Source organism: Mus caroli, chromosome 6 (assembly GCF_900094665.2).
Source record: "Mus caroli chromosome 6, CAROLI_EIJ_v1.1, whole genome shotgun sequence".
Classification (NCBI taxonomy): Eukaryota; Metazoa; Chordata; class Mammalia; order Rodentia; family Muridae; genus Mus; species Mus caroli.
In genome coordinates, this window is record NC_034575.1 from 51076712 (window position 1) to 51089973 (window position 13262).

A 13262-nucleotide genomic window follows, 5' to 3' on the forward strand; every position below is an offset into this window, starting at 1 on the left:
TAGTTGTGGATTGAGTGAGGACCTTTCCCCTCCTGTGTCTTCCTTCACCTTCTTTCAACAATGTCATCTTTTCCTTCCATAAAAAGCAATAATCCCATTAGTGGGCTTCTAGCTTCACAGCCTAACCCAACCCTAGGTAGCTCTCAAGGATCCTACCTGGAGATATCACTACTCTGGGGATTAAAGTTTCAACTAATGAGTTTGGGGGCAACATAGTCAGTGCATAGCATTCTACATAGTCGTATTCTAGAAAACCACTTACCAGAGGAAAATAATACCTTCTCCCTTCTTACTTAGAGTCATTATGAATGTCACCTATAATAAGGCTAGACATAGACCCTCCTCTCTATTCATTAATTGTAAATGAATCACTGAATCTTCCATCAACACTGACCTGTGGAGAATTCAAGTGTTGCAAATACAGAGCAAGGTTATCTTGGAATTTCTTTAGCCCGCATTAATAGTCATTCATTGGCCACCTCTGTGTCTGACATAATATTCTTATGACTAACAGGTAGTTCCATTTGGGATGTATCAACAGGGTACGATCTTCCACCAGCCCAAAAGTTTAAAATGTCATAATATCTGAGACCTACAGCAGAGATGTCCAGTGCTTTGCCATAACCTACCTACCTGATGTTCCCATCAATCGATTGATCTGAAAGCTACCTTGATTATGACTTTCTTTCATTCTACAGCTATTATTGCATTGAAACATGTAATGTGAGATGACGTGAATCTATGTTCCTGGGCCATAGCCATTCATATGTAGATCCAAAATAAACTCTCTTATTCCTTACTCTCTTATTCTTATTACAGCTGTGTTTTTGCATCAACAGGTTCAATACAAACAATGGCTGCCAAAGGACTTTGGAGAGACTGGAGCATGCTAGTGACAGCAGCAAAGTTCAGAATAGAGCCCAGCTCTCACTCCAGGATCCATCTTGGACATAACCACAGCTAGCATTCCCCTGCCCCAGCTCCTCATCCTTGTCTTGTCAGATGTCTTCTACTGAGGGCAGCTCTGAGGACGCCTGGAAAGGCCCAACCCAGGTAATGAAACCTTGTAAAATGTTAAGATTGAAGTTGTAGTCTGTCCTAAGTTACTCCATTTGTATAAAATAGAGTCTATCCTGATTGCTTTGTCCTGAGAGACTCCACTTTAAGAATGACGCTGTACTTGGGTTCATAAATAATCACTGTCATCTGTCTAGCATCATAGCATCATCCACATAGAGCAAACTGATAAATGACCCATTCCTATTAAAAGTAGAAAGGGTGAACTGGGTCTGTAAGCACATTATTACACTAAGATAATATCAGGAAAAACAGGCACAATGACTTATCAAACACAGCAGACTAAGGAAAGAGTGCAACCCCCTCACCTGTGCCCTGTGAAAAAGGAAGACATTCAATGCTGCAATGGTAACAGTTCCCAGTCCCAGGTCACCTAACCAACCCACATGTGTGTCAGAGGACCAGGGGACAGAGAACTGCCAACTGTCCCAATGGCTTCAGCTCATCTCAGTCCCCAGGTGCCATCTGTTCACCTGTCTGGATTTGCCGTACATCTGTCTGTTCTGATCCAGTCCTGTCTTTCTGCATCACTCTAACAGTTGAACTCTGGCCTTGTGTCCTGCCTCTGCCAACAGCAGGAGTCGCTTCTCAGTGTTTCTACCCTTCAGCTGGTGAATTATCTCATTCCCAGGGAAACTACATTTTCATCCATTTCCCAGCTCTGGCTTCTTGTGTCTTTTTGAAACTCTTTTCCTCGTTAACTCTTATTAAGAATGGTCTTACATCACCCTTAACCTACCTATACATCCACACATAGATAAACTTACCATGTAATATGTGACGTGCAAGCTGAAAGTGTGGAACAAGAGGAGCTTCGAACGCCTCCACCAGGGCTATTGAGAAAGGCAGAAGTGTCTGCTCAGTCACTGCCAGAGATACCGCCAGACGTTGTGGATTTATTGCTGTTCAATAAATTCTGCCATTGGTGGTGACACAAACGTTCTGTCTGCGTTTCTGATATAGTTTGCTGACTACACCAAAACACAGGAGCAAAGACTTGGCCTCCACAGGGATCATGAAGCATTGATTGACCACCGAAGCCTCTCTGTGATTGGCCAAGTGCAGAACTAGAGGTGGTTCCTACCCAGTGGAAAATGTGTGCTTGGAGTGCAAGAGTGAGCACAGGCACTGATGACAGGGGGAGAAATTGGCAGAAGGCAGCCTGGGAAGGAGAGGATTTGCACCAAGGAGCATTACTGTAATTTTCTGGGATACACTAAGGATAAACATCACAGGTGTTGCTCGACACAAACTACAGGGGACTAAAACTACAGGGGACTAATGGCACACAGGATGTTTCTCTGATAAATGCTCCATGGTTTAATTTTTCTTTGACATATCCCTGTGGATTAGAAAGGTTAAATGTGTTAGTTTTCTCGCTTCTTAGTGTAACAAAATTAAGACTAAAATAAATTGTCCTAGCTTAAGTGATGAGCTGTCAAGTTCTGAGCTAACCACTGTTCAAACTATTATAAAAAAAACATTATCTTCAATTATAATACACACATACATACACACTGAAAAAAAATGGACTAAGGAGTTAAGACTCTAATTTTCTATCCAGTATGGGACGTCTGCTAAATCTCTAACAAAAAAATAGTAAAATTGACATTTGTAACCTATAATTAATGCCTAGGATGAGTCCACCTTTTTAAAAATATATACATTCTTTTTAATTTTTATTATCTTTTTATTAAACAAGATATAATGAAATAATATAAAACTAGAGGGTACAAATTCAATAACTACAGAAAAGCATAAACAATGAACATTTACTGTCAATGGTGCTAGGTGTTAGATGTAGAGTGGGTGTTTCAAGAGGTCTGAGATGGATTGCTGAGAAATACTGGGCTTATTACAGAGTAATTAACAACATGGGCAGACAGACAGAGGGACAGCAGTGGGACAAGCAGAGTTCATAACCCAGCATCAGAGAAACCTGCATGGTGAGCCTCTGAAGAGAGTCGGAGCCTCTGTGGCAGAGCTGGGGTCTGGTATTATACTTTTCTGGGGATGGGGGAGGGTTTCACACCACAAACCAGCATCAGGCTCTAGGATTCCCAGGCAGGAGACAGAGAATCAGATGGGGAGTGGGATGAGCCTGGCACCAAGATCTTAACACCTTAGAATCAAGGTGTTTTGGTGCTAACTTGCTTCCCGGGTGAAAAATCCTGTCTGCGATGTCAGTATCTGAGAAAGGATAGCTGCCACAAGCAGCGTGTTACATTCTTTTTTTTTTAATTAGGTATTTCCTTCATGTACATTTCAAATGGTATCCCAAAAGTCCCCCAGATCCTCCCCGCCCCCACTCCCTTACCCACCCACTCCCACTTCTTGGCCCTGGCATTCCCCGGTACTGAGGCATATAAAGTTTGCACGACCGAGGGGCCTCTCTTCCCAATGATGGCCGACTAGGCCTCTTCTGATACATATGCAGCTAGAGACACGAGCTGGGGGGGGAGGGGTGGGCGTACTGGTTAGTTCATATTGTTGTTCCACCTATAGGGTTGCAGATCCCTTTAGCTCTTTGGGTACTTTCTCTAGCTCCTCCATTGGGGGCTCTGTGTTCCATCCAATAGCTAACTGTGAGCATCCACTTCTGTGTTTGCCAGGCCCCGGCATAGCCTCACAAGAGACCACTATATCAGGGTCCTTTCAGCAAAATCTTGCTGGTGTATGCAATGGTGTCAGCGTTTGGAGGCTGATTATGGGATGGATCCCCGGGTATGGCAGTCTCTAGATGGTCCATCCTTTCATCTCAGCTCCAAACTTTGTCTCTGTAACTCCTTCCATGGGTGTTTTGTTCCCAATTCTAAGAAGGGGCAAAGTGTCCACACTTTGATCTTCGTTCTTCTTGAGTTTCATATGTTTTTCAAATTCTTAGAGAGAATCAGCCTGGTGCAGCTGCAAGTAGCTGGAGGAGTGCCCCATCTACCTAGGGACCCTCACTCAGGTAAAGCCAGGTCCTAGACTACACAAGAGAACAGAATCTCAGGAGAGTTGGAATGTGAACAAAGTCTGGCTTATCAAGTTGAAATAGGGGATAGTGGGTGTCTCAAATTTAAATGTGACAGACAAAGAGGGGGAAGGAGAGAGGAGAGGCAGACTTACGTCTTTGTGTGTGTGTGTGTGTGTGTGTGTGTGTGTGTGTGTGTGTGTGTGTAAGTTACAATTATTTAAAAGATGTAATTTCCAAAAGGTTAACAGGTTAAGCAGTTTTAAATTTAAATAAAAAGATACCTGAACTGGTTTTTGTATGTGTGTGTGTGTGTGTTTCTTAACTGAAAGAATTTCCTTTTATAATTAAAATTACAAAGTGGAACTGTGGAGTACATTGTTTAGATTCAGGAATGAGAGGAGACAAACTCAAAGTCGCAAACATTGATTCTGAGTATGGTTTCTTTCTTTCTTTTTTTATTGGGTATTTTATATATCTACATTTCAAATGTTATCCCCTTCCCCAGTTTGCACTCCAGAACTCCCCTATCCCATCCCACCACCCCCTACTTCTATGAGGGTGTTCCACCTACGACGCACCCACTCTCACTTCGCTGCCCTGACATTCCCCTACACTGGGGAATCGAGCCTTCACAGGACCAACTGCCTCTCCTTCTACTGATGCCAGACAATGCCATCCTCTGCTATATATGCGGCTGCAGCCATGGGTCCCTCCATGTGTACTCTGGTTGGTTGTTTAATCCCTGGGACTTCTGGGAGATAGGGTCTGGTTGGTTGATACTGCTGTTCTTCCTATGGGATTGCAAACCTCTTCAACTCCTTCAGTCCTTTCTCTAACTCCTCCATTGGAGTCCTTGTGTTCAGCCCAATGGTTGTGAGCATCTGCCTCTGTATTTGTCAGGCTCTGGTAGAGCCTCTCAAGAGGCAGCTGTAACAGGCTCCTGTCAGCAAGCACTTCTTGGCATCTGCAATAGTGTCTGGGTTTTTTAACCCAGAAGGGCTCCTGTCTAAAGGAAGCATGGTTTGTTTCTAACATTCTCCTTCGGCTATCCTGAGGAAGGAAAGCTCTGTTTCTACAGCCAACTTTGGTTTTATCAGTTCTGTAGAGGTTTCTTGACTCTCAAATATCAGAAAACAAAAATTAGATCCCAGAACTAGGGCTTCACTCTTCTTATGTGCACAACTTTCTAAGTGCCTGTGTGTGTGCACATGTGTGTGTGAGAGGTACATGTGCATATATGCACATGAGAATGGAGACCAGAAAACAACCTCTATGCTGTTTATAATTATTGTTTGGTTTTTTTTTTTTTTTTTTTTTTTTTTTTTTTTTTTTTTTTTTGGTTTTTTGAGACAGGGTTTCTCTGTATAGCCCTGCTTCTCAAAGTAGACTAAATTGACTAGCCATAGAACCCAAAATGAACCTGTCTCTGTCTCCCCAAAACTGGAATTACAAGTGAACACTGCTACACCCACTTTTTAACATGGGTTCTGGGGATCAAACTCTGGTTCATGCAAACACTTTACTGATGGAGCTATATTCTCAGCCCCTAGATTTACTCTTGATGACCATATCCCTCAAAGACTGAGGTCATATTTGAAATATATTCTGTTTCACCAAATAATCTAAAGGAAATAAAAGTTGATTCTTCTCATTACATTCAGTAGTCACTTATAAATCAGGAGAATTACTTTTTAAAGGTGTTCTTGTTAAAAAAAAAAGTCAGCAAAGGAAACTAGAAAAGACTCAATTTAACCTCAAAATGTTGTGTCCTTGAGACAGGATCTCTCACTAACCTGAAACTTCTCAAAATGTTGAGAGTGGACTTTAAGTGTCCTAAGAGCTTGGCCTCCCCAAACTTAGAAACTCAGTATTTGAGGCCTAGGTAGAATGCAACATGCAAAGTCTTGGAATCAGTTTTTGTAGTGGAGAATGGAGAGCAGAGGGGGACAGAGTAGGAGTTGGGGAGCTGGGAAAGGGGAGGACCTAAGAAACTGCTTTTCTGGATAAACTTGTTTTGTTTTGTTTTGTTTTGTTTTGTTTTGTTTTGTTTTGTTTTGTTTTGTTTTGTTTTGTTTTAACTGAATGGTGAGAGACAAATCATATTGTTTATTTTTGTTATGCCAGGGCTCCAGAGTGTGTGATGGGGCTTATCATGGGCAGTAGAATTTTTTTAAAGCCTTGGGCCTGTTTTATGTCCCTGGTTTGGGGATGGGAGATTTCTTTTAGCTCTTCTTACTTGTTCTGGCCAATGACTATCAATGACCCCTAAAATAACATAGAGACAAGCCAACCAGGGAACACATGGAGGCCACATGCAGCTTGTGAAGCTAATGGGCCTCAAGTGAGATACACCAACTGTGTCCAATCTTTTGACTTTGAGAAATGGTTTTGTTGCTGGTTGAATGTACAGGATTGATTGTGAAATTGTAAGACAGACGAGCAATGAATTTTTTTCAATAAATAAATTGCAAGCATGCTGAGAAAGGGGCAGTGGGAATCTTAGATGAGCTATTTGCATAAACTCAACCAGTAGCTGGGTGTATGGCTTAGTGGGTAAGAACACTTGCTCAGCAGGCCTGAAATACTGAGTTCAGATGCCAGCCCCTATGTAAAAAGCTCAGCACTGCTGTGTATTCCTGTAAAAACAGCCTTGGAGAACAGTGAGAGGTGGATCCTGAGAGTTCTCTAGCCACCTAACCTAGCTGAAACAGCGAACATCCGGTTCAGTGAGAGACCTCTCTCAAAGCAATAAGCCCGCCGGGTGTGGTGGCGCACGCCTTTAATCCCAGCACTGAGGCAGAGGCAGGCGGATTTCTGAGTTCGAGGCCAGCCTGGTCTACAAAGTGAGTTCCAGGACAGCCAGGGCTATACAAAAAAACCTTGTCTAGAAAAACCAAAAAAAAAAAAAAAAAAAAAAAGCAATAAGCCCAATTAAGATCAAGATGTCCTGTTCTGGCATCCATGTACACACACACACACACAGAGAGAGACAGAGACAGAGACAGAGACAGAGACAGAGGGACAGAGGCGGGGAGTTGGACAGATAGAGATAGAGGGGGGAGGGAGAGAGGGATTGAGAAAAAAAACAGACAAATGAGACAGAGAAAAACAGGAAAACATATCAACCAATTATAACATATTAATTTTATTTAGCTTTCCATTCAAGGAAATTACCAGAAACATTAATGATGTGATTGGGAAACTATAAAAACTGAGTATTTCAGAAAATTAAGGAATTTTTTTACTATTTTTTTTTTAGACAAAATAGGTACTGCACTCATATTTGGTATATAATCCTTAAGGATGCTTATTAAAATTTTTACACATTATACAATATGGTTGAAATTGGCTGTGGAATAAACAGGTAAGGATGAGGGAACTAGAATAAGGAAGGTGGGTCATGAGTGGGTAAAGGGAAGCAACGTGTTCCTCAATGGTAACCATCCCGTTTCCTGCTTTTATGTGTACGTTCAGTTTTCTGTAACAAAAGTGACTCTTGATAGCGTGCTGCCATTGCTCTTACTTCATTTCATGGCAAGTCTAGTCTCTGGAACAGTGTTGACCAACTCCAGGCTTGATTTTGCACTGGGACATGAAGTGACTGTAAAAGCCTCAGCAGCCTTTGTCACCTCTAGCCTAAAATACAACAGATAGGGCAAAATCATTTCATGTAGCACGCCATCATCTCTGGCTAGTAGCTGACTCTCCTACAACCTGTTGGGTTCTTGCTTGGCTTGGCTGGTTGTTCATGGCAGATGTTTGAGGTTTTGCTTGTTTGGGTTTTGAAATAGAGTTTCAATATGTAGGCCAGATGGGCTTCAAAGTCTATAGATAAACAAGGTAGGTCTTAAACGCACCATGCTCCTGCCCTGTCTCCTGAAAGCTGGGATTGCAGGAGGATGCCACTGCATCTGTCACACAGAACCGTTCTTTTAACACATTTCCTGATGTACGTCCAGGCAGAGCAGGAAAGAGTATGGTGATGAAGTAAAGATGCTAGTCAAGGAGATGGAGCCACATATGTATGCTGGAAGGCTTAGGTCGAGCTCTAGCCATTGTCTGCCCACAAGACCCCATGTGTTTTACTGTGATTAGCTTTCCGCCAAAGTCCTGTGCTTGAAACCTAAAGGCTATAAGAAAGACTAGTTTAATTGCTCTAAATTGTCACTACCACGTAGTAGGAAATAATGCCAGAAAAGGAAACCTAATGTCTATAATTCAGAACAACGTAAAGGACAGCTGTGTGTGCCACACTGATCCTGTCCAGCTGCTGTTGAGCAAGAGTTTGTACTAAGGGCAGGAAACAATCCTAAAGCAAACCAAAAGAGAGAGGAAATGTTAGTAGTGCTATTTTTCATTAACTAATGTATTCACTTTACATCCTAATCACAGCACCCCAACTCCTCCCAGTCCCTTACGTAGCCCTCATGCTCCCCTTCCCTTCACCTCTGAGAAGGGGGAGGTCCCAACAGGGTACCAACCCTCCTTGGTACCTCAAGTCACTGCTGGACTAGGTACATCCTCTCCCACTGAGGCAGATAAGGCAGCCCAGTTAGGTAAACCTAGCCAACTACCCATGGCTTGAGAAGTCACAGCCTAAGATGAGAACATACTATTGCCGTGTTCCTAACTGTATTCTAAATACATATCCTTATATCCACTGGTAAGTAAGTATAGCTCTCACCCTCCATCAAAGAATTTTCTTTTTGGAATAGATAGAGATTAATACAGAAATCCACAACTGGTGAAAATGTAAAACATAAGTGCCTGCCGACTGTCCACTTAGTTGGCATATCTAAATCCAGCCCCTACACCTAAGCCTCAAAAAATACCATGAGAGAGGGGGGTGCAAACATTTTAAGGATCATGGGACCAAGATTTCTGCTGCACAATAGTGTTTTCTAGACATGGCAGGGAAGAAGCTGCTGTCACAAAATCTCAACAATATGACTGCCTAAAGACCTGCATAGTAACAATACCAGTTGACTTGCCAATGCCAATGGGGTAATTTGACAAGGCTCCATCCCCAGATGAAGAGTCGATGACTGCTAAAAGAGGAAGAATAAATGTTCTGCAGGAAGATAGCTTATCTGCCTGGTAGATTATCTAATCTCAAGTGGTCAACCCTAAGTACATACATATATGACCAGCACTAACTGGATTCAGTGGGTGATATATGTAACAGGAATAATGCTAGAAGAGGCCATGAAATTGAATTCAGAGGCAGTGGAGGGCACATGGGAGGAGTTAGAGGAGGAGGGAGAGGAGGTGGAAGAGGAGATGGAAGTGATATAAATATAATATGCCTATATAAAATTCTCAAAGAACCAAAATAAATAAAAATGTAAAAGTCTACAGGGCAGAGATGGTATCAAATTTTCTACAGAAAGAGTTGATCATCCTGTAGTCCCTAAAAGTGACTTTACTGTTTTCCAAAGGGAACACCAGGCCCTTAGATTTAGGAAATAGTTTTATACCTATCTTGATTTCATTTAATTTTAGATTTATTTATTTTATGTGTGTGAGTGTTTCCCCTCCATGTATGTATGTCCACATGCATGTGTGGTGCCTGTCCTGGATAGTATTATGTCATTTATATATCTATACCTTGACACAAGCTAGAGTTATCTGAAAGAGGAAACTTCAACTGAGAAAGTGGTTACATAAGATTAGTTATGGGGCATTTTTTAAATTATTAATGGGATAGGGCCCAGCCCATTGTGCCATCCCTGGGCTAGTGGTCCTGGCTTCTACAAGAAAGCAGATGAAGCAAACCACGGTAGATAAGCCAGTAAGCAGCACTCCAAATCGCTTCTGCAGCAGCCCCTGCTCCAGGTTCCTGCCTTGCTTGAGTTTCTGCCCTGACTTCCTTTGATAATGACCTGTGATGTAGAAGTTGAATAATCCCTTTCCTCCCCAGGTTTCTTTGCTCATAGTGTTTCCCCACATCAATAGTAATCCTAACTATTGGTACCCATTGACAACACAAGTGGGTATTGGGTGCCTGTAACTGAAATAACAGATGGTTGTGAGCACATGTGTGTGCTCCAAACCCAGGTCCTTTGCAAGAGCAGTCATATCTCTAGCCCCCTTTGCTGTCTTGTCGAGCAGTGCTCTTTGAGCTTACTAAGCAAAATGATAATCTAATTTCTTTTATTGTGGACAGATCTTGCTATAATGCCTAACCTGGTCTCGTCCCATTCAGTGAGGTTGAAAGTTGTTATCATTTTAGTCATATACCAGCATACACTGTCATTTTTTTTAATGTCAAAGCAATAATTTTCTTTGGTTTACTGCTGTTTCTGCTTCTACGAGTGGAAAAAATTAAAAAAAAAATAAACTACAGAAGTTAAATTAAACCAAGATGAAGCACTTTCCCATAGCCAGTTTGTTGATTTTTAAAAAGTATTATTAAATTTTTATTTGGAGGTAATGCATGCTGAAGTCAAGAGAATGTGTGGGGGTCTCCTTCTAGCATCAGAGAAGCAGGCCACAGACACATGGAAAGCTGAAGAAATGGAACAAGTGACTGGGCACCATGATGCCTAGCTTAAATAAACTCACGTCTTGGGTCTCTAAAGTTTACTTGATCATCTTAATCACATTGCTCTGGTAATGAAATTACATCTTTTGTTTTCTAGAAGGTATAAATATTCTTGAAGTCAGGGAAAAAAGAACAGCATTTCTCTCTGCTCCCATTTGCACAGCTAAAAGAAACTTCATACCTCAAATTGGGATCATTTCAAAGTAAAAGTTTAAAGGTAAAAGAGTAAGGATTAGAATTGATAACTGTAAATATTAAATGGGCTGATTCATGAGAAAGTAATTAAGAATAACATATATAAATGCATTTACTTATTCAGAGATGGTTGTCAAAGTCTCAACCATCCAGTTGCACAGTAGAACAGAAACTCAGAGAAAAATACCCAACAATGGCCAGAAGAAGCCCATCAGCCAGCCCTGAGAGAGAAGGGGTGGGGGAGAGAGACAGAGGCAGAGACAGAGAGAGAGAGAGAGAGAGAGAGAGAGAGAGAGAGAGAGAGAGAGAGCAGGCAAAGACAGGCCTTTAGCAAGCAGCTTCTGTTCAAGCTTTTATCAAGAGTGGGAGGGACCTAACAAGAAAGCAAATATGGTTACCAGGAAAACGTGGAAAGATGATAAAGGAGAACACACAGGCAGCACCTATCTTTCCACAGGAAATAAAGGCTTTCCCCCATGAACATAAAACAATCTCTTTATGTTATGATTTGTATATGAACTATCTCCACAGGTTCAAGTGTTCAACACTTGCTCCTTGGCTGGTGGCCATATGTTGGTGGCCTGGCTAAGCAAAGTAGGTCATGAAGGCATGTCCTTAAAAGTACTATCTTCCCTCTGGCCCCTTGTTTCTGTAGGCATCTTATCCTCTATGGGGTAAATATTCTCCTCCTCCACATGTTTCCACTACTGTGGTGTTCTGCCCAAGTGCATGAGCTGAGAAACCATGGGCCAAACCCTCTCAAACTATGAATTAAAAGAAGCCCTTCCTCCCTTAGTTGTTTGGTTATAGCAATGTAAACGTAACAAATGCAAGGGCCAGCAAGATGGTTCAGCAGCTAAATGTGCATGCCATCAAAGCTGATGACCTGAGTTTTATCCCCAGAACCTATGTGATCAAAAGGAGAGAACCGGAAACCAGGAGTTGTCCTCTACTGCTACATGTAAGCTACAACACTAATCTTTTTAAATCACAGAAAAGTAATATAGAAGTGGGTTCGCTGTTGTGACTATGTGGGTTTGTAAGTCTTTAGAATTGGTTTTTGGGATGAATTTAGAAAAGTTTGAAGAAATATGGTAGAAAAAGTTTGGGATGTTATGAACAAATCTGAATGAGTAATTTTGGTGAAGCTCACAACAGTAAAATACTGTCAGGAAGGCAGAGAGTGAGGACTGTGCCATGGCCGACAGGCTGTTCTCCTGTCAAGCTGAGAAGGGAGACAGTAAGGATTGTGCCCATGAAGAACTACAGGCTGTTTTTGTGACCTCTGACAAGGCAGGCTGTAAGAACTGTGCCACGAACTGATGGCTGTTGTAACAGATGACAAGACAGACAATAAGGACTGTGTCCATGTACTACAGGCAGTTATTGTGAGATATTAGCACTAAAGACCATGTGGATGTCCCTGGTCTGAGCTGCCACCTGGGATCATATTGATCTCCAAGAGCTGTGCTGAGCTAGCCCCACCCCACACTGACTCCAAAAAAGGTTCATCCCTATGAATATCCACAAATGTTAACACACTGCTGAGGTGGAAAGTTAAGGGTTCTTTGTCCTTTGTGTTGGATGATGTTCTACTAAAGCAAACACATGAAAGGACACGTGATGAAAGATTCTTTGCTAATGACACACATGTATTGATCCACCTTACATTGCTGCATTTGTCAGGACTCCGTAGAGAGAAATGCACCAAAACACTGCTGGTGGTGTGTTGGCAGCTTCTTGGGGCTTCTGCAGACTGGGGCTGATTGTCAGAGTGATGTCAGCTGAGACAGACACTTGTACTGAGGCAAGACACATGGAGGACACTTGACATTTGGACGTTTGCATAAACAGAACTGGATAGACAATGACAGAAGCTGAGTTAGGTTTGCTTATAAAGGTAGCTGTACAATGCTTGTTGGTCTCAAGTCTTCGCTGATTTTTGCATTGCTGAGAGAGGCACAGCTGAGAACTTTTCCTGGAGTCCTTCCAGGTCCCTTCTGCTGACTCATGCCGAGGCTAAGGCCTGGCTGTCTCTGCTAGGTAGTGCCACTGCTGTTGATTTGTGTATGCTGTCCTGACTTGACCAAACTGGACTGCTGGTGAATCCATGAAGTGTTTGCATGTAGAGCTGCCTCTGGGAACCTGTGAACTATACTGCTGATTTCCAGACAACATAGACAGGAGTTGCTCCAAAGAAACCATTTCTATCTTAAACAGGTCCACTTCCCCGTCTTCTTTCTTTTCCACTACGTCTGGTGGGTGGTGGGCTAAAAGGGAAGTTAAAGCATTTAAGAACCATCGTTAAAAGTAGGATTTGAGGAAATACAGGACACAATGAGAAGACCAAACCTACGGATAATAGGAGTGGATGAGAATGAAGATTTTGAACTCAAAGGACCAGCAAACATCTTCAACAAAATTATAGAAGAAAACTTCCCAAATCTAAAGAAAGAGATGCCCATGAACATACAAGAAGCCTACAGA